We start from the raw sequence: 23,531 nt of genomic DNA, 5'->3' as shown, positions 1-23,531 counted from the left end.
GCTTCTACTTTGGCTTAGACCACCTGATCATGCCCTCCCTCATCCACTTTAAGGAGAAGCTCCATAGGAAGAAGCTCCGGAGGGCCGACACCATTCCACTACTATTTCCAAGGTTACTATGCCAGATCTTGGAGTATTTGGGCTTTTCTACTGAGTCTTGGCTCGAGCGCTGCCGCCTTTGTCGAGAGCGATTCACTCTCGACAAATGGAATTAGTTGGCGGGCTATTCTACACATCCTAAAGCCCCTCCCATGGTAGCACAACCAGTGCCTCTACAACTAGAGCATGGCGAGATCCCGGCAAAGACCACACCACCAGTGCCCACACCTGAGGCTACTTCTGCTGCTCCACCTACTATTCTTACTGTTCCACCAGTCGTGCCGACTACATCTGAGCAGTCCACTACCATATCGGCTTTGGAGTTTCCCGCCTTGGTGCATACCTTTCAAACACTCACCACCACTCATTCTGCTCTCTTCCAGCAGATGGCTGAGATGCGTGCTCATCAGGACCAACAGACTGTTATTCTCCACCAGATTCAGTAGCACTTGGGACTCCTACCTCCGCCTCAACTTGACCTTCCCACATCCTCAGCACCTATAGCTCTAACTGAGGCCACTACACCAGTAGAGGTCCGGATTCCACCACCTCAGGATGAGCCTCCTATAGTCACAGCTACGCCTGAGGATGCATCATCTCCACCTGAGGCTCCCACCACTTGATCATAGAGCATCTCTTTAACTTATTGTATTTACATGTTATATAACTGGAGATTTGTCCTTGTTTTGATATTTTATATTTTGGGATTGAATATACATGATCATATCTTATATTGTACTTTCTCATATTAATATATAAACATCATGTTTTTTATTATACTTAGCATTTTCCTATTCCCTCTACTCATTACCCTTTTGTTTTTTGACTCATGTGGTTTCTCCTATACTACTCAGACTCCATTTCACTCAGGAGGTACCCCTTCCTCCCTTTATTTTCAATTGCTCTAGAAACATTAAGGGCAATGTGGAGCTCGATTGGGGGGAGAGTTGAGGAAGGAAGTTTTGTTAAATAATGCTAGGTTAATTTGTTAATTTAGTTACTTTTTGCTTAATTTTAAAAGTTTTTTACCCTACTCTCCATGGTTATTAAGGAATTCTCAAAATAAAATGGGAGAAATTGAGTTCTTGCCTTTTTTACTTGAATCTTAGAGTTTGTATTATACTTACTGAAGTTGATGAAGTATTGAACTCCTATTGAATTCAACCTTATTTCTTCCACTTTAATCTTACCACACACTGCGCACATTAGGTTTCGATTATAAGATGAAAAACTATCTCACCCCCTGAACTTAGGAAAATTTTGACTTGGTACCTTTGACCTCGTTTTAATAGTGTTGGGACACCTTATAAAAGGCCAATGAGCTTTCGAAAAAAAAAAAAGAACAAAGGACAAAGTGTTTCACTTACCTTGAAACCCGAGCAAGGTCCGAGGGGTATATGATGAAAGTCTTTAAAACCTTATGCCCTAAGCCTTTATTAGTTAGGAGTCACCAACCTCAATGCTCGTTACAAGGGTGAATAGGTGGAGTTTAACATATTGTAGGTGCTTGGGTATTGAATTTCAATCTCAAAAGTCCGGGGAAAAATCTGAGGAATTAGTGGTCAAAAAATCCTTAAAGCTTGATGCCCTAAACCTTGATTGGTTGGGAGTCATCGATGGATCCTCGTTACATGGACGCTTTAGAAAACAATACCTTTAGCATTGCACTCCTACAATGAAAAAAAAATTATGAAATAAAAGAGGTGCGTTTTTAGCCTATTGAAGGTTGGTCAGTTTGCTAAGGTTTAAGAAAGAACTAGGTTGAGGGGAGAGAATAGTTTGACATACTATAATTGGAAACTAATAAGCTTAACACACTTAGATTTTTATGGAAAAATAAGGATTGGATCTTTGGGAGTGGAAATTCTTTTGTTGCTTAAATCTGCATAATGCCTACTCTTTATAAATTGTAATTAGGCAGGAGATTTGATGACTCTTGTTGAAGGTTGGGTTTTGCCTCTTTGATGTTCCATGAGAGAGTATAATCCGCATCATGCCACTTGGAATTTTTTTGGAGTGATTAGCATGATTTTGTAAATTATTTTACTGTCTATTCTTTTTTATCTCTCCTTCATTGCTAAGGGACTAGCAATATGCGGTTGGGGGGAGTGATTACTACTCAAAAAGTGCTCTTCTATAGCTTGAAACTAACTATTTTAAAGACTTTTGAGTAGTAGTTAATACTTTTTAACTCAATTGGCACATTAAGGAACCTAGCAAAGGTTACTAATAAGTTTTTGGCAAGTTTTGGTGTTTTTGGTAGCTATTTGACCATTGAAACAAGCCAAGAATGAGGGAAAAGTTGGTGAAATCCATGGCAATGCAAGTTAAAGCTCAAATTCATGAAGAATCCAAACTTTTGAGCACTTCATAGCTCTTTGCCAAGCCAATCAGAGATGCAAGGAGGAAAACCAGAGGAAGAAATCCAACAACAAGTAGTTTCGCATGGCTGTGCGAAATTTCACACACCATGTGAAACCTCTTGAGGCAGCTAGAGGATTTTGCACACCATGCCAAATTTCGCATGGTATGCGAAATCTTCTTGTGCACCGACTTCGTTAGATTTTTATCTTCAGATATTTTGTGTAATTTCCTAGATTCTCCTTGTAACTAACCTAGATATTTTCTTTTATATATTTTTATATATCTTTTCGGTAGGAGATATATAAGGAGAGAGATATGTGTGATATTATGAGGGATGTTTTTCATTAAACACTTGTAAAATTCCCATAGTAAGAAATATGCAGAGCTTTTGCTCTGCCTTACCTTCTCATTTTGTTTTCACTTTTCTTTCTAGCCAAACAACCTTTGAGGATGATTTCTTAGGGGATGAGTGGCTAGGTTTTACGTCTCTTAGAGTGATGGAAGTTAGGTGAAGGACCTGAATGCAAAGGTGGGCGTTGTCCTTGCTTTAAACGATAGTAGTTGTTAACCATCAATGGTTTTTATTTCAAAGTTTAGCCTTAAATCCCTTAAAATCACCTTGAATGGCCAATACTTGGTAAGGTTTTTGGATTCCATGGATGCTTATTGCTAGATCCATGGATGTCTATTAGTTATTGATAACCCGACTCTTGGTAGCTTGGCATGTAAGGGTATCAACAAAATTTATACCTAACGTCCTTACACTAAAGTAGCAAAGCTACTATAGCATAGTGGCTCTAGGATCGAACACTGGGATGGGTTTTTACTTTAACTGGTGAAGTTCGGAGGATGGAGTGAACTTTTCTTAATAAAAATTAGGTTAAGATGAAAACATAAAAAGATGAAGGTGTTGTAAACTAAACTAACATGAAAATAGGTTAAAGATGGAAAAAGAAGTTTCTCAAAGCTTTGGATAGCCATGCTTAACTCACTGTGTAAAAATGGAGATTTTGGGACTTTTCACCTCGAGTTGGGGAAGCAACTAAGGTGATGCTTACTTCCCGAACCGGTATGAGTTTAACAACTAAGTTTTAGTCCTTGAAAACTTACAAAAAGGGTAACTGAACCTCATAAATGCTCTTTTATTGATATAGGACATCTCCTCCACTTGCAATACAATGGCTCGTAGGAGATAACTAATGAACGTCAGTGGATCTAACAATAAGAATCCACTGAGACCAAAAGGTTATCAAGTATTGGCCATTCAAAGCAAGTCAGAGGGATTAAAAGCTTACTTTGAATGAAAACATTTATGATGCTCGGCTACTTACATTTATGGCTTGGAAATCTCCATCCTGACACGGGAGCTTCACATGGCATCCATTACTTCAAGAAACTAAAAGGTTTTAGCCTCTCATCCTTGGGGATTTCATCCTCCAAGGGTGTTTGGCTACTAAGAAAATGAGAAAGAAAGGAGAAAAGAAGCTTTTGAACAAAAGTGCTCTTATAATTTCTAAGGTTACAGGTTACAAGCTTTTTCGTCTAAGGCTCTTCACCTCTATTTAAAGACAATAACAAGCTAAATTACAAGAGCTATTACAAAAGCAACCTTTTCATTGGTTGATTACAAGGTTACAAAAGGAATTTACATGAGAAAATATCAAGCTAAAAATATATGGGAAGTCGGTGGTGCGTGCGTGGAGAAACAGAGGAAATTTGGCATTTTCGCAATGTGCCTAAATCCTCCTTGCGAAATTTCGCAACGTTGTGAAATGGCAAAATTTCGCACCATGAGGAAAATCCCCTTGCGAAATTTCGCAAGGAGAAATTCACCTTGCAAAATTTTCGCAAGGTTTGATGCAGTTGTCTTCCGAAGGCCATATCTTCCTCATTTCAGCTCCAAATCGTACACGGTTTGAAGCGTTGGATTCTTGACTTCCTGAGCTTTGAAACAGTATATAGAATGTAGAAAATGGACTTCGGAAAGTGCCCCAAAAGTGCGAAGGAAGACTGCAGCTGCTGTCCTCTGTTTTCCTCTTCTCCATTGTTCTTTCCTTGCATACTTTGAACGACTTTGGCAAAGGGCTATGGAGCTCCAAAGCTTGGTTCTTTATGAATTTGAGCTTCCAAAATCCTTGCTTTAACTTGTCCAAGTAGCTCCTCCATCATTTGGCATGCTTGAATTGATTCATAAGCTGATAAAAACGTGTAAACTTGCCACAAAATGGTTAAAACCAAGTACTAAGGACCTTAATGAATTAATTGGGTTAAATGAATATGATTACTACACAAAGGTGCTTAAAACCATTATAATTAGGTCTACAAAATAGCACTTTTTGGTAGTAATCAGTTATCATTTACGAGCCATTGGAAGGTGGTTCAAGGTGAGAGTCTTTAGTGTTTGAAGCCATTAATGGGAAGCAACTATCATTTTCCATGAAACCTTTGGATCAAATCTTAATTACAAAATATAAAATCGGTTCGGGAGATAACCATCCTTTATGTTATTATCCCCAATGCGAGGAGAAGATTCGGAATCTCCCCCTTTGCCTAAGGAACTCGATCTAGTGACCTAAAGCTCCAAGAGACCTTTTCTTTGTAGTTAATTTCACTTATTGTTTTTGCTTAACTTAAAATCAATCTTTGCAACCACAATTCCAATTTATTTTAAAGCTAACTTCATAAGAAAAAGCACCATGTTATTTCCTTCAGTTAAGTCAACTGTATGATGAAAACCCATCCCTGTGGACGATCCTAGAGCCATTATACTATGTTAGCTATGCTACCCTAGTGTGAGGTGATTTAGGTTTTATAAATTTTATTGATAACACCCATCTGAGCCAGAATCAAATGGCACGACTGCAATGGGGATGAATCAAACTCCAAGTGCATGCACGCCCCTCACGCGTGAATCATCTAGAATGTGTGGTGATCACTATGTTTTCTATGGGCATGTAATGGTGCTTTTTGGGACATCTGGTAATGGTGATGGGAATTCTATAGAAGACACGTGATGCTCCTGTCATGGTCAAATGATCGTCCACTAATGATATTCTCCTCATAAGGTTCCCAATAGTGGTGCACATGGATCATTGTGTCTTTAAAAAGAATGGAAGCAACCTCACACAATTTCCCCAAAAAGATAAAATAAATAAATAGATTAAACAAAAAAATATATGAGTATCAATTCATGCAATTACGAAAAACTAAAATCTCAATTCTCATGCAATTTTCTAAAAAATGAATAGGTAAAATGAATAAAACTAAATAATAATAAAATTAAAAAAAAATCAAACACATGTCAGTCATACAAGCCATGCAATCATACTTGAAAAGTGACCTAAGCAAGACTAGATAAACCTAAGTGGGTCAAGGTGTGCAAAATGGGCCCAAGTGAGTCTAAGTGGGCCTAAGTGACCTAAACATGCCTAAGTGTGCTATCCTAAAAGTTCATCTAAAAGCTATCCTAAAAAGGAAGAAAACACCTAAGTCTAAATCAGGGTTGCCAAGAGTCACAATGTGGAGCCAGATAAACCCCCCAACCAAAGTCTCTAAAGTGGCTCAGAAAAGATAAGCTACATGAGTAATAATGTGCCACCAGGGAATACTATGGAGTATCGAAAGAGCACTTAAAGACATGTGCTGAAGTGATAAAATGGAGGGTCTACAAAATGCTTATTTAACTTTTGAAAGTGATAATTTTGCATAACAATCAGCTACTTAGTAGAGTTATGGAAAATATGGTGTAGGTTCTATATTAGGTATTGGCTTTTAGCTCAATTAAGAGTTTAATATATTTAGGATCCTTGTCCTATAAGGATTATGATTTTATAATTTGTTATATTCTAAGAGTCCTTGTCCCATAGGAATTATGAATTAGTTTTGTCAAGGCTCAGGGACTTATTTAGGTTCTATAAATGAGTCTAAGTCCTTTCATCATAGTAGTGTGAGAATGACTTTAGCAAAGTTGTTAGAGTAGGTTCAGTCAATCTTTGTAATTGGAGCCACTTCATGAGAGAAGCTTTCCCGACTTGATTTTGTAATTTTGATTTGAAGATTAGTGGATTGATCATCATTGTCCAATGATATAGGTAAGACATCCTTACTAAACCTCGTAAATATTGTGTACTCTCTTTTATTTTTATTTCTCTTGCTATTTCTCTTTATTTTATGGACTAGTTTAGTTTGTATTTTATTTGGTGCTTTTGGAAGTCTTGTGGGATTAGGTTAAAGCACAACAAAATGGTATAAGAGCATTAGTTCTATCCAAGGTTGGTTTCAAGGTTAGTTCAAGGTTATTTGTTATTGCACTAGTTAAAAGAAAAGGCAAAAACTTCGTTAGTTAAAACTATGGTTACTAATGCGAAATTTGTAATAGAGAAATTTGATAGGACTAGTACTTTTGGAATGTGGCAGTAAGAGGCATTAATTAGATATGTCAATAGGATTTGGATATTGTTTTGGAAGAAAAACCTGAAAACATGAATGATAAAGAGTGGGTAAGGGATCAATTGTCAATTTTATAGTTCCATCCACTTATATCTTGTTGAAGCTTAAAATTATTCCATTATGAAAGAGATATACACAAAAACATTTATGGAAGACATTGGAGGACAACTATATGAAAAAAGGTCTAGAAAATCAACTATATTTAAAGAAAAAACTTTTTTGCTTCTAGTATCAACTAGATATGTCTATGAATGATGATATGCTTGCATTTGATAGAATCCGAGCAAATTTTTTGAATTTAGATGAGATCATTGAAGATGAGAATAAGGCCTTATTGTTATTGAATTTGCTTCTTGATGTGTATGAAAATCTTACCATCACCTTACTTTATGGTAAGGATAAGATTACTTTTGATGTTGTGCATTCCACTTTGCTAAGCTCTAAATAAAGGAAGAAGGACCAAAGCAATCATAGAGATATATCATTGGAAGCTTTAACAGTTAATGACTAATCTCAAAGTTGAAAACCTAGAAAATGAGACAATTCTTAATTTAAATGTATACTTGCAAAAGATGAATGTGTCCTTTTTCATGACAAGGGTCATCGCACTACAAGGAATTTGACTTTTCTCCACTGATATACATGGTCGAAATAAACATTTACCAATTGATAATCTTGTCCCATGGTAGTCAAGGAAAGGTGTGTTGGCAAAAGTCTATTGATGGGAATTTTTCGTTGCCAATAAAAAATATTTAGCGACAAGCTATCCAATGGATTTAGACCGTTACTATTACCAATGGATTAAGTTGGTTGAGAAATGTAAATAATAAAAGATTTTAGGTTGTCATGAAATTTCGATTTCATTACATTCACATGGAGCATCTTGTACACTCCTCTCCTTGCTAGTTTTGGATATTGGCTTGGATGTTGTTTCTCGAGATTGAACCCTTGACCTCAAGTTTGAAAGGAATCAACTATGCCACCAAGTCAACTTTGTTATGTGCAATATAAAGAATGTATATAAGATTCATAAATGTAAATATTCTATACTTATGCATTTATATTATAAAGATTATCTATATATAAACACATATTATGTATAAATTATACATGCATGAATTATATATATATTATAATATATATATATATTATTATATATATATATATATATTATTATAAACTAATTAAAATAAAATTATTATAAATTAATTAATTTTGATTCTTGTGTATTTTGTAAAATAATTAAAATATAAAATAAATATAAATTTATAAATAAAATTATCAACATTTTAAAATAAAAATACTTATACATGTACTATCATTTTTTTATGTTATTAAACATTCAAATTAGATAAATCTCTATAAAATGTATTTTTAAATTTTAAATATTATTATATCATTATATCATATCATATATATATATATATATATATATATATATATATATATCAATAATTTTTAATTTATTTCTTTCTAAAATGGACAATAAAAAGTAGTTAAAAATATTAAAATTTTAAAACTATTATAATTAAAAAAAATGTAAATATTGTATGAACCTAAAAAAATAATCATAAAATTGTTTTGTCACTAGCTAGATTGTATTTATCATACAACTATGGTTAAAAGATTTTATATTCATAAGACAACAATTATTTTTGGAACAAATTATGTGTGGTATTATTATCCACTATAATAAAACTGTTTTAGTGAGTAGTAATTTTCATAGAAAAAATTATTTATGAAAGTTCACTTTTTTTTTTTTTTCTTTTTCTTTTTTACAGGAAAATTGATTTTGGGACAAAGTATATTAGTTGAACATTTGCAATGGTTTAAATCCATTGCAATAATATTTTTGTCGACGGGTATTTGTTGTTGCAATTACTATTGGTAAATAGTTACATATAAGCGTTAGACAATTCAATTTGTGATGGAATAGGTGTGTTAGAAATTTGTGTCAACTTAAATTTGTCGTAAAAGTAAATATAAATTAGTCAACCATACTTAATTTTTGGTAGTGTCAGAATAATGATTGTCCTTAGCTATAGAAAAAGAATAAAGAAGAGATAGTATTCGATGCTTGTGTGGCTAAGTTTGAGAATATGGGTCAAACTTTGGTTTGGTTTGCTTATCCTCGTTTTATAACTTAGATTAATGGATTTTGCATATTGGGTCCACCTTCACATGCATTCCTACAAGGAGTGGTTTTCTTGCTTTGAAGAACTACAAGATGGAGTTGTTTACATGGGAATGATAATGCTTGTGACATAACAATAATAGATACCATCTAGTTGAAGACTCATGATGAATCAAATAAAATTTTGAGTGATGTTTGGTATGTTCCTAGTATGAATAAGTGTCTCATCTCAATGGGAGTGTTAGAACCCATAGGGTTCAATAGTGTTACTATAAAAGATGGGATTTTGAAAGTTATGCCAAGTAAACTTATGGTGACGCGAGGAATAAGGAAGAATAATTTGTACCAATTTCAAAGGAGTACAATTATTGGATTAGCAACTACAACCACTATAGATGATAAAGAGATGCTTCAAATTAAGTACTTCCTTAATACTTACTCAACAGCAATTAGAAGACCAAGAAGACAGATTTGTACGCATGCTTGACTTGTTGAGATGATGGCATATGTGCTTTCACTAGTAGAGGATAATGTATCTTCTTTTTTCTAATGGTAGCGGATGATATACTTTCTTCTTAATATCTAGACTTGGTCAATATCTTACGAATTTGAACACCTTTGGGTATATGACATCTAAAGATGCATTTGGAAAAAATGATGGTTAATCACTTGACAATGAATATTTTGAATTCTGGAAGCATTTAGAAGAGATGATGGTCACACTATAGCCTTCCATGGATCCTTTTGAATTTTAGATCATTGGCCGAAATGTGAAGCTTACTGTTTTTTATAGCTAAGGTAGTGTTAAGTAAAGTGGTATCAGATTTTGCTAGAATTATTCACAACTAAGAATTCTACTTTAAACCTCGTCTAGTTTATTATTTAAACCCCACTAGGAATGAAAATACTCAATATTTCTCAATCATCTTTTAAAACATTTCACTATCTTGTGCACAATGTTATTCATAATCATAGAACAAATTAAGTTCTTACCAAAGAGTTCTGAGTGTATTATAGTACTGAATTCCATTCATATTACCTTGCTTGGTATTTTTTATTTATATGCCTATCTTGTGGACCTGAGCAAGTTACCAAGTTGTAATAGGTTTCCTTGGTAGCCTCCTAGATCTCTTTAGTTATGGGCATGAACATGTTTGTCTTCTTAATCTTGAGTTCCATTGAGTTGATCAGCCATGACATAATCATGGCATTCTCTACTTCCTATGTCTCGATGAGAATTGTTCCTTGTGGTATTGATGTTGCTCTAATAAAATATTCAATTTGTCCATGCCCACAAATGAAAGGTTTGAAAAATTGAGACCATTAAAGATAATTTTCTCCATTAAGTTAATTTGTGAGAGGTAATTAGCTAAGAAGAGTGACCATGACCATTGGTCACAAAATTCTAATGAGGGATAGGTTTTCTTTTTGCCTCATTCAAGTTGTTATCATAATTGGAAGCACATATCATTGCTATTTTAACCATTATTCCTAGTAATCAGAAGTTGGCTTTGATACCATTAAGAAACCTATAGCTTAATTTTACCTAGTCATATATTCGTTCATAGAGAAAAGAAGAAAAAATGTCCTCTATATATAATTGTAGGAAACCTACAAAAATAAGGAGAATATATAGAAAGAAATAGGAAACTACCTAACAAATCCTAGCCAAATAATTAATTGTCATTTTAATTACCAAAATAAATTCCTAACTAAATCCTAAAAAGGTTTATATCATCTCCATTAAAGATTCAAACTCTTCAACATTCCTTTTTTTTTTTTCTTTTTTTCTCCCCATACATGCATACATACATATATATATATATATATATATGTGTGTGTGTGTGTGTGTGTGTGTGTGTGTGTGTGTGTGTGTGTGTGCATGCGTGTGTGTGTGCGTACGAACGCCCAAACAATCCTCTATTTATAGATGGGTTTCCCTTTAGGTAATCCATTCTTATTGCTCAAACTATTCTCCTAGAACTGCCTCTTGCCCATGTTGGGGATCAGATCATGTGTCAATGCAGTCAACTAGCCATCTTTCTTGTACTTAACTTGTCAGCTCGGAGTTGGTGGGAACACTTGGCTTTCAATGCAATTGGTATGGGAGAATTGATAGTATAGATGATGACTTAAGGCTTGCTTTGGTGAGTGTACAAATCATTGGAAAGAGTTTTCTTAGGTGTGCAACCTTTACAAGAGTGGGAACATTGTGCATGTAATGCCCCAAACCCAATTTAGGGGTAAAATCATAATTTAGAAATTAATAATTAATTAAGTAATTTAATAAGGGTAAAAAAGTCTTTTCATATTTAAAACCCCTAGGTATAAATTAGCTTTTTCCCATCCTCTCTATTCGAAAAACCCTTTTACACAGAGATCAAAAAGATTAGAGTGCATGCGGTTGAAGATTTGGAGGTTCGGGGTTTGAAGATCAATTTTTCAAGTAAGATTTTTAATCCTTAAATTAATATTTTATATCCGTTAATTAGTTTTGAACACTTCAGATATTCTTTGGAATATCTCAACTTTGATTAGAATTCGTTTAATTAATTTCTAGGTCAAAAAGATTAAAAATTTATGAACATAGTTTGATTTATTAATGGAGATCGACAAATTTTGATTACTCAAATGAATAGATCTATATATATATATATATATATATATATATATATATATATATATAGTTTCGAATGTGAAAATTACATAAAATTTGTGAGTATGGAGGTTAAAAGTTTGGACTTTAGAGAGAAGAAAAAAAATGATGAAAAATGTGTGTAGGTAGGAAGGATTTGACATGTTGAAAAAAAAAACCTATGAAATGGCTAGCACGTTGATCTAGGAAAGGAAGTAAATGGTAAGTTGGTAAACAATGAGGAAGAAAAGGACATTGATGGCTTGGAAGAGAAATAGGTTAAGGTGTTATTGCGTATTGAAATTAATAATAATAATAGCAACAACAACAACAACAACAACAACAATAATAATAATAATAATAAAAGAAATAATAATAATGAATGGAGTTGGTGTGGAGTTGTTGGGAAAAAAAAATTGCATGGGGTATTTGTTAAGTTTTAGTAGGAGATTTAAATAATAGTAATAATAGTTTAATGCAAATAAATATTCTTAAAAGATTTAATTTAGATAAGTTAGAAAAGAGAAATAAATTATTGTTGAGGAAGTTGAAAATAATATTGGATGGTAATAACATTAACATAAGAAATTAATTAGGATCCCTAATACGAAATAAAATATTTTTAGGATTTTCAAATTTATATATTTAGATAAATAATCAATAATCAATAATCAATATTGTGTATGATATTATGTTAGGTGAGGAGGAAATTCTTTAGAGTTAAATACTTCAAGATTTTGAGTGCTTCTTAAAGGTAAAGTAAATTAATGCAGATTTTTGTAAAATGAAATAACTTTCTTTTTATATTGTATTTTGAAATGTGTAAAAATATTATTTTTATCTTTAAGCATGGATCAAATATATGTTTTGTATGGAAAGTATATTTGAGTATTTTCTTTGTTTATGAAAAATGAAAAATTGAGGAGATATGATGTTTTGTTTTGTAAGTTTGAATTAATGAAATAAACTGTTTGACTCTAGATTATATGGCCCTAGTCAACGGATTATAATTGTTAACATTTTCAGCCCTAGTCAACGGGTTATAATAGTTGATATTATATGACCATAGTCAACGAGTTATAATAGTTGACCTTATGACTTTAGTCAACGGGTTATAATTGTTGACATTTGGTTTTGTTCACCTTAAATGAAACAAATTTGAAACTAGTTACTCAATTGTGAAATCCCACCTAATTGGTCATCATTTGTCATACAATAACTAGAGTAAAGATATTTTCAATGCATTCAATTTGGTTTAATGAGAAATTGTTTTGAAATGGATATGAGAAAATTTTGTTGAAAAGTTTGAATGTATTAGCATTTTGAACTCAAAAGTTTTTATAAAAATAAGTGTATGTTATATCTCCTATTTGCAAGCATAATTGAAAATGTTTGATCCATGAAACTATATTAATGTTCCTTATTGGGCTTTGAGCTCATCCCCCTTTATTGATAATCTTTCAGGCAACCTCAATTCGGGCGAGGAGTGACCGTGAGGAGGGAAATTTGGCTTTATTAGGACATTTGTTTAGACTCTCTTTATTTTGGACATTGTTTAGATGTTAAAACTTATTTATTATTTGAATTATTTTGAGTTTGAAGTTATTTGGACAATAACACATTGGTTGATTTATTATTTATTTTTATTTTTTTTTAAGTTGATACTTGGAGATTTTAGAATTTTGTCCTACTACTCTGAACAAGAATTTGGTAATTGGTAAATTTCCAGTTACAATATGAATGTTTGTGTCATTTTCACTTTGAGCCCTTGGGCTTGAGATGTGAAAAGATCGCCATGCCCTTGGAGTGGGTTTTGGGGCATGATAGTGCATGGTGAGTGACCCTAGGGATATGCTAATGTAGTGGTAGGGAAAAGTGCAATTAAGATGTTACGGACATGCACAACTTGAGTGCTCTTGTTGGGTTCAATTGTTGAGGGGCCATGGAACCTTTGAATCGTGGGGAAGGTGCTCAATTTAAATTGCTAGAGGGAGTGTACAATCTAGTTTGGTAGCATACTTGAGGGATGCACAATAGACTAAAAATTTTTTCTTGCTCTTTGCTTAGGCATTTTATTCTTTGAGAATCCTCCACAAAGTCCACTTCATTTTCAAAATACCTTAAAGTTTAAAAAATACTCACAAAATTATCAAAAACAAATGGCTAAGGCATTGATAACAAAAAAAAAAAAAAAAACCAAGCGTTAGGTCATTTTTAAATACCTCAAATGCACTAAAATGGAATCTTTAAAGCCACTAAAGTGTTGAGTTTGAGTTCTTATAGTTGATACTTGATGATGTGAAGACTTAAGATTTAGAATCTAACTTCCATATTGTTTATGTTATTCTAATCGAATTAAAAGGATGGAATTTTATGAGTTTAAAATTTAGAAAAACATATTGTACATAGAAATAATATGCTCCTATGATGGTCACACTTTTTCACATTGACTTCCCAACCTATGAAGAAGAATTCATTGAATCTAATATGAATTGGATATATATATATCTAACTTTGGTAGAGTTATTTTGCCTTTCAAAATTTATGGGAGAGAGGGATTTTATACTTGGATAACTTTTCTTAATGCCTTAGAGGCACTCTACTGAGATTCTTCCTTAGGAGATCCACCTTATCTTGAAAAATGAGGAATTTAGCCATTCATTTTCATTCTAACAAAATGCATTGAATTAAATAAATTAATAGAGATAATATTAAAATTATGAAATTAAATATATGTGTTTTTCATTCACCCTCCTCATAAAAATCTTTAAGGAATGTATTTATACTTGTAACCTAACCTTAAAACATCAAGAAAATACCTAAAATGTCATAAAAGTAAACAAGAGAGCTAATTGGAAAAAGTCTTGGCAAACGATAACAAAATTTGCAACTAGTATCAAAACTTTTGATACAAGATCAACATGTCAAAAAATTCAACAAAGACTTATTCTCTAGGTCATTATCAAAATCTAGAGCAATTGTTGAAATTGGTATTGAATTTTTTTTTTCTAAAAAAAAATAAAAATGACATGTTAAAAAATAGCGTTCCTCTTAGCCTTCTCCTGTTGCATCATATTCAAACACACCTAAATCAATTGAAATTGCTCCCCAAAAACACCATTTTCATGGATTGGTGCTCAAAATGTGAAATTGCAAGATTTTGTTTGAAATATGGATTGGGTGTTAATTTAGTATCAATTGATTTCGATTCTAGGATATGCATTTAAGGAGCTCTCCATCATATATAATGGGGTATGTACTCAATTTTACCTGATGAAAGCTACTACTAAGACTTACTACCTAACACCTACACTGTGTTTTACATCCACAATGCAACATCTCATGTGCTTCTAGAGGATCTCACTTCTGCACTTAAGGGGGATACAAATCTCCTTCTCAACTAGGCAGAAGCAAATATGAATGTTTCTTTTAGAATTTTGGGAACAGGAAGACAAACTAATTTTTTCAACTCAAAAGCATCAAACCAAAAACCTTTTTAGGCAACGTACGTATATATAAGCCTAGGAACCTAGTGGACTAATTCTAAAAAGTTCCTCAAAATAAATCCTTTAAAAATAGAAAGACAAATCTCCAAAATTCTAGAGAATTTTGTTGCTAGGGCGCAAATGCTCTTAGAGTGCTTGAGCGCTTTAGGCCTTTTTTAAACCTAGTTAGAAAATCATTTTGCTCAATTTTAAACCACTCAATCCATGCCATGTCATATCAAACACTAACTTGCCTTTCCCAAATCTTTTTACACTTACTTATGTTATCCTAGTTGATCAATTAATAACCTTGAGTCTTCAATGGGGAGTGAGACACAATCTAGAAAGATCTTAAACCAAAATGAATAGAACAAAATTGACAATTTTAAACTGCATCACCTAATGTACGAACAATCTCTCCCTTTGGCAATTTTGTGACAAAATACAAATTGCATAAACCCCTCAATACTCTCAAATGGTGTTTACAAATCTCTCAATACCTATTGTCTAAACCAATTCATCATCTATCATGCAAAGGACTAGAAGCCGCATCCAAAAAATGAGCACTACCTTAGTACCTAGAACTTGCACACACTAACCAACATACCTAGGTAAAGTAGTGTGTGGGAAGAAAGATAACTGATCAATCTTATCAAATCAGGTAAACGAGTAAGGGGATGCAAGTCATGAAACAGATGTCAAAACAATGTGAATATCAAAACACTCATTCAAATCAACAATCCATCTCCCCCTTTTTGTTGCAAAAAATGACAAGGAGCATGATGAAGCAGTAAGCATACGAAAAGGAGAAAAGAAAAGCAAACACATGGACATATATAGTAAAAAAGGTTCTGGATACAAGAGATAAGAAAATAAAAGTACATCTAGACAAACAAAATATATGATAAATTGAGCCAAGATGGGTTAGGTGTACAAAATAAACTGATCCAAAAAAAAAAAAAAAACATAGAGTATCAAAAAGTCCAGATCAGGAGTTGTAGAGCTGGAGGCACCCTGCGACACCTGCCAAGATGTGAGGGATGCGAGCTGCTCCTTGAGGCTCTGAAAGTGAGCATCCACGTGCTCCATTGACTCACAAGTGAGAGCTGGTCCATCAAATAGAATTCCATATTCCGTATGCTCAAAATTTTCCTTCTACATTCAAGGCATATATAATTTTTACTAAGCAGTGATGATTTCACAAACTTTGAAATGTATCATATAGAATAAATTAATAATTCATTGAGAAGTTTAAAAGGCATATTGATGGAGACAATTAAAATAGATAATTTATAGATTTTAAACTACTAGACGTTCTTCTCCCCATTAGGCATTAACGAAAACTTCTATGTTTTCCGGCACGAAGGAACAGAATAGGGGCCAATTTATACACATCCGGCTGCATAAATTCATTCTCTCACTCTGAAGTGATTTAACATACCTCTCCTGATAGAAGTCGCTCAAACTGGAAATGAAGCTTAGCTCAGTTGCAATTTCTTTTGGGTTCCTTACTGTGCTCATAAGCAGTTTATGGAGGCTACTGAATTGGGGTTGGTTGAGGCCAAAGAGGTTAGAAAGATGCCTTAGAGAGCAAGGCCTGGCTGGGAATTCTTATAGGCTATTACATGGGGACTTCAAAAAGATGTCCATGATGTTAAAAGAAGCATATTCAAGACCAATCAGCCTCTCCGATGATATTGCTCCGCGTGTCCTGCCCTTCCATTGTCATTTCATTAAGAAATACGGTACCGATATGAGTTATTACTTCTCAACATAGTATTAAAGTTTGCTGATTTCTTCAAATTATGGTCAACATTTTTATACTGCCCTAAAGCAGTTGTTTGTTTTCTGCTCCTCTTCCTAACTATTTTTCTTTTCCTTTCTGTTTTTTTATTCTTCTTTTTTAAATTACACCAAAGGTTTATATTTCAGTGGTAGTTCTTAATCTTTGCTAACTATATTGCAATTTCTTTTATCAAGAAATTATTATACTTCCACTTTGAAAAGTACTGTTTTTACTTTTCAATTGTTTAATTTCTGGGAGCTGTGAAGAACTTTTAATTTATGCCAAATTTTCACCTTTTTTTTTCAAGTGTTGGAATTAATTTATGACGTTTCAAGCTAAGGAACTTTTGGATGAATTTTTAATACGTGCCAAAGTATTAAATGTGAATAATTTTCACCTATTTGTGCTCAAAGTATAAATGAACTGGTAGCTAACTGCAGAATTGGCTAAATCTTAATTTTTCTTTCGATGCCAATTCTATTGTGTTGATAATTAAAATAATTACATAAAGAGTAATTCCTAAAATTTGAGATTTTAAGAGTTTTCTATTAAAATTTTATATAAAGAGTAATTACATAAGGCTTGATAAAAATTTTCAAATGTTGAAAATGTTAAAAATATTTCCTAAAATCAGTATCAAACTCACTCTTAATAATTTTACTATTTGAAACTCGAATTTTGTAGCCACTCTCAGTCCATTAGTACATGACAAAACATAGTGATTCAAGTCCATCCAGATGGGCTCTCCCCCTTTCTTTTCGGAAGGTTTTGTTTGTAACTAATCCTTGGCTAAAGCTAGGTGAATGATTAACCTCCTTGAAATTGCCACCATTTTTTTTGTCTTTTTGTGGGATGTAGTCTTAAGTAAGGATGAAAATATCGGTAATCACAGATATATCGGTAACTTGATTTTACGGATATATCGGAGAAATATTGACGGATATTTTGGTAAGCAAAAAATTGATCAAAACTCATGAAAATGTAAAAAAACCTCGTAGTAATGTAATTAGAAGTATAATAGATAATTTAAAGTTGTTTTGTTGAAGAATTTGATATATATAATATGATTTGCGATATTAGACATAATTATATTATGTCGGTTGTACTTGTACACTCATTATGAAGTTTCATGAAAAACTTATTTTAGTAAATATCAATAATTTGTACATATTATCACATAACTTGAGGTTCAATTCTGACTATTGGAACACATCTAGCTTCAATTTGGACCATCAGATGCATAGGGGTCATGATTTGTTTCTTTTTTTTTTTTTTTTGATCTCTATTAAATCTAAAAATCAAAAGGGCCAAACCCACTTCTCTCACTCGTGCATCAAGAAGCCCTTCTCTGAAGATGCCCTCTAGAAAACAGAATCCCTAAAAAAGCCCTACTTTCCTCTTCCACTCTCAATCCTCGTAGGTTCTAATCTGATCATTTTTATTTTTTATTTTTACAACCCCTGTTTGATTCCCAAGAAAATCCATCACCCATTCGATTTCCGGGAAAATTCATCATTGTTTGATTTCCGAGAAAATCCATGCAAAACTCCCAAGGAAAACCAGAAAGATTGTTTTTTTTTTTTTGCTTCCTGTGTTTTCTGGATTTGTTCTAGGGGTCGCTTTGCTTTTGTGCCATTCGATTTAAATTTCATGAACCCTAAATCCACGATTTTTGAGTCAAGCTGAAAAACACAACCTTTGCTTGCAAATCATGATCTGATTACCAAATAACATTTTTTATGTTTTTTTCTAAAAAAAAAAAATTGGACAGATTTTGTATCCTGTGTGCGGGCTGGACTGGTAGGAAATATAGGGAAATTTCCCGAAAAATCGGTAAAAAAATCAGCGATACAAACCAAAAATTCGTCGATAAATTGTAGTACCCATCGATTTTTTAAGGATTTCGCCGATTTTTCGCCTACAGCCATTTTTCGATGATTTTTTTAGCTGATTTTAACCGAAATTTGGCGAAATTTCTCCCATTGACAATTCGGGCTCCTCTTTTGTATCACCAGCCACTGAAACCCGAAATTTCGGCGAAAAAAAATGGAAACTTTCATCCTTGGTCTTAAGTACGCCATGCTAGATTGCAGAATATTCTCTGGAAAGAATCCAGAGCTAAATAATTAAAATTGTTGCATCTATCCAAAACTGTCACCCAGCCTGCCAAGCATATTGATAGCCCTCTTGATTTCATTATTTATAATAACTCAGCATACAAACTATGGTTGAAGTTTTCATTGTTTTCGATGGTCCAAGTTTTCATTATTTATAATAACTCAGCATATAATAACTAAATTTTAATACCCAAAGTTGAATTTGTGTGAAGTCCAAACTAAAAGCAATCTAAGGCTAACACTATCCAATAATGGCATAAACATGCAGGTAAAAATTCCTTTGCATGGTTCGGTCCAAATCCAATGGTAAACATTATGGAGCCTGAGCTAATAAGGGATGTTTTGTTGAAGTCCAATGTCTTTCAAAAGCCACCCCCACACCCACTTGGCAAGTTGCTGGTTTCTGGTCTGGTGACCTTGGAAGGCGAACGGTGGGCTAAACGTAGAAAGATCATCAACCCAGCTTTCCATCTAGAAAAGTTGAAGGTAATTTTCAATGCCCAGTTTCCAAACCAGAATATTTTACCTTAATTTCCATGTATTTTTTTTAATCTTTTCACAAACTGTGAAAGTGAACAAACGGTTCCATAATTGAAACTGTTTCAATTGTGACATATTACAGTTCCACAAGGCTCTCCCATGACTTGGATTTTTTCCCTAGTTTAATATCTCTGCATAGCCCTCTCATTGTTGGAAAAGAGATTGAACATGTGAATGCAGTGGAACAAAAAATTTAAGGGATAATATATATAAGATTTGGAGGTTATGAATACCCATTTCTCATCTCATGTATCTTAGATTGATATATAACCTTCTAAAATATGGTAGTTGAAAAATTATTTTCAATTCTATACATCAGTTGCTAGATACTAATTGGAAAGTTATCATTTAAAAGTTAAAAGAAATGAATTTTATAAAGTTGTCTTTTAAAAAAAATAATTTTAACACTTGGAAAGATAACTTCATATTAGTATTTAAAAAATTGTTTTAATAACTACCAATTTTTAATAAACCTTTTACTAAAAACCTGTATAAATATCGAAATTCCCAAATATTTCGATCAGTTTAATGAAGTATTTTCACATACCCAATGTGTCCTACCTTTTCCTTGTTTTTTTTTTCTTACTCATATAAAGTCTTTTTCCAGCCTCCAATAGAAATTTTCAGAAGTTTTATTTGCCAAAGTAAACCATAGGTAATTTGAACCATAAGGATTGTCTGTTCCTAGTTTAAAATACTTGATACATATGACAGTAAGATCTTAACAACTTTCTTATCTTGCTTGCTTATTACCCATACATCTAACTTTTCATTAATATTACCAGTACATCTAACTTTTCATGAATATGCACATTTTTTTTCTATGATTTCTTTAGTCAGTGCCTCCATGGTAAAACTGAATATTCCTCATCCTCCACCCATCACCCATATGACTCTTCCTAACATATGATGACTTTAAGCAGTACATGCTTTATAAACTAGTTAAATTGTTATTTCGCAGGTCAGTGATAAATGGCCTGTTTTGGTCTTTATTAATTTATTTTGTGGTTGAATATGTTACCGGCATTTCATTTGAGTTGTAGAGACATGTGACCAAATGGAAAAAGCTATCGGTGGGGGGATCATGTGAGTTGGATGTTTGGCCCTATCGTGAAAATTTGACAGGGGATGTGATTTCTCGGACAGCATTTGGTAGTAGCTATGAAGAAGGAAGAAGGATATTCCAGCTCCAGAAAGAACAAACACATCTTGCAAGCCAGGTTACAATGTCAGTTTATATCCCGGGATGGAGGTATGCATAAAAATATTTCAAGAAATATGCAGCTTATTTTTCTGAAACTATTCATACACGAGTCTGCTTGGTACAAAAGATCAAAGAGTTATTTGGGGCTTTGTTTTCTTTTTGCAGCAGTGTTTCAGCAGATTTAGTTTGCTCAAATTTTGGTTTCAAATCAGTCTTACATTTCCCTAGAGATTAGATGAAACACACATTTTATTGATGAAGAGTGTTGAATTTATACATGAACTTGTAACTGAAATGACATTAGAATAACAGAAAATCAAGCTACTAGATGATGAACAATTACTTCCTATCAAATAGAAACCAAATCTTGACCAAATAAAAACAAGAAAATATTTGGATGTTGCAGATTTTGTGCAAGACTCCAAATGCAAAATTTAACTTCAAAATTCAAATTCCAGCAGATACTAAAGCAAAATTCAAAATTCAACACCATCATTGAGAACTAGATTTTTCTCATAAGGTAATTGTTGATTTTATATCCATATAGATCTTTATCAGTCTCTTGTGTGGTAAATTAAGTTTCTTGAACAAATTTCATGACCTACAAATGATGCCAACACAAATTTCGCTTCATAGGTTGAAAGTTTCACAATGCTCAAGTGTGTGTTTGGTCAACAAGGTTGAAGGGAATTTATGTTCGAAGAGAATTTATGTTAAAAATGGATTACTTTTCAAGGTCAAGCATAAGAGATATTAGATTTACAACTCTAAGATCATTTCATCCCCTTTTAGTCAATTACTTCTTTTGTGTAACACTTAGAAAGTAGTATGTTTCACTAATTGATGTTTAGTATCCCCAATATTATGTTTGCAGGATATTGTGTCAAGATGATGAGATACCACTGCAACACATGTGTAGATGAAACCATTAGTTATTGTCTTGATAGTTTCTACCTTTGAAGCCTTATACAAGTTTCAAAAAATTAATGGAGAAGTAGAAGGCATGGATGAAAATAAGAATTAATGTCTGTGTGTTTCATGTGATGTTTTATTTACTAGAATTACTAACATGCATGCAGGTTTTTACCCACAAAGACGAACAGGAGGATGAAGCAAATAAGCAAAGAAGTATATGCATTGTTGAGGGGTATCATTAACAAAAGGGAGAAGGCAATGAAGGCTGGCGAAACTGCTAATAGCGACTTATTAGGTATACTAATGGAATCCAATTTTAGAGAAATTCAAGAACATCAAAATAACAAGAAGATTGGAATGAGTGTCAAAGATGTCATTGAAGAGTGTAAGCTATTCTATCTTGCTGGCCAAGAGACAACCTCAGTTTTGCTTGTATGGACAATGGTCCTGCTAAGCGAGCATCAAAACTGGCAAGCTCGTGCAAGAGAAGAGGTTTTACAGGTTTTTGGGAATAAAAAACCGGAAGCTGATGGATTAAATCACCTAAAAATTGTGAGTACTCAGTCCAATCTTCAGTTTAATGATTCTCACTAAAATCGTATAGTACTCTGTTTTTTTCCCCATAATTGGAGTAAAATTGAAAACACATTTCTCTTAAGTTTTTATATCTTGTACTAAACATTTGCTTTCACTTAGTAGCTCAGGAACGGGTTCTCATGCCATGATTTCAAATTTCTCTGCTAGATTATGATGATTTTTCATGAGGTTCTTAAGTTATTATATCCATGGGATATGCAATGTCCTTTGCATACTTGATATTTTGTCATGCATGATTTAGAACATTTTGTCTTCTGCATCACTATTTTAAGAAATTGCTTTATTCTTCAGTGTCCTTCATAATGATTTAGAATGTATTTTAGTAAGAATTCTCTTGCAACAACTTCTAAAGTTTCTCTACCACAGGTTACCATGATTTTTCATGAGGTTCTTAGGTTATACCCACCAGTAGCAATGCTTGCTAGAGCTGTTCATAAGGACACTCAAGTGGGAGACATGTGTTTTCCAGCTGGAGTGCAGGTCGTGTTGCCCACCATCCTAGTTCACCATGATCATGAAATTTGGGGGGATGATGCAAAGGAGTTTAATCCAGAGAGGTTTGCAGAAGGAGTTTTGAAGGCAACAAAAAACCAAGCTTCATTTTTCCCATTTGGTTGGGGTCCTCGGGTATGCATTGGACAAAATTTTGCAATGATGGAGGCAAAAATAGCTTTGGCAATGATCTTACAACACTTCTCATTTGAATTTTCGCCATCCTATGCTCATGCTCCTTTCAGTATCCTAACTATGCAACCCCAATATGGTGCACACCTGATTCTATGTGGACTTCAGTGTTGAGATTCTTGTTATCAATTGCTATTAGCATGGCACACATTGAAGGAAATTTGTGTTTGATACAAGTAATGAATTATACAACATATCATTGTGTGGGGGTGATTATTGATGTCTTCTTTGATGACATATTTGGTTTTAAGCTACATTGTGTAGTCATTGACTTTTCTCAACATTATTAACTCATCACAAGGATTGTTGATGCTCTATCCCTAAAAATTTGAATATCAATAGAAATAAAAGAGAATAAATATAACTATTGGTCACAACCATTTCTTTTTTCTGCATATTTGGCTGCATTTCAATTTCTTTGAGTGTTAAAACATCCATATAATCTATTAACAAAAACAATTTAAACTGTTGAAAAGAGTATAACCTATTAGTATATATGCTAGACGATGTTGATAATTTTAC

General features: G+C 33.2%; 1 pseudogene; it reads left to right on the top strand.

Annotated features, from left to right (window-relative positions):
• Nucleotides 1–251: 251 nt before the first annotated feature.
• LOC117908231 lies at nucleotides 252–23,123 on the top strand (annotated as a pseudogene).
• The last annotated feature ends 408 nt before the right edge of the window (nucleotides 23,124–23,531 follow it).

Source organism: Vitis riparia, chromosome 19 (genome assembly GCF_004353265.1).
Source record: "Vitis riparia cultivar Riparia Gloire de Montpellier isolate 1030 chromosome 19, EGFV_Vit.rip_1.0, whole genome shotgun sequence".
NCBI lineage: Eukaryota > Viridiplantae > Streptophyta > Magnoliopsida > Vitales > Vitaceae > Vitis > Vitis riparia.
The sequence above is the reverse complement of the archived record's forward strand: the minus strand, read 5'-3'. Positions and strand labels throughout refer to the sequence as shown.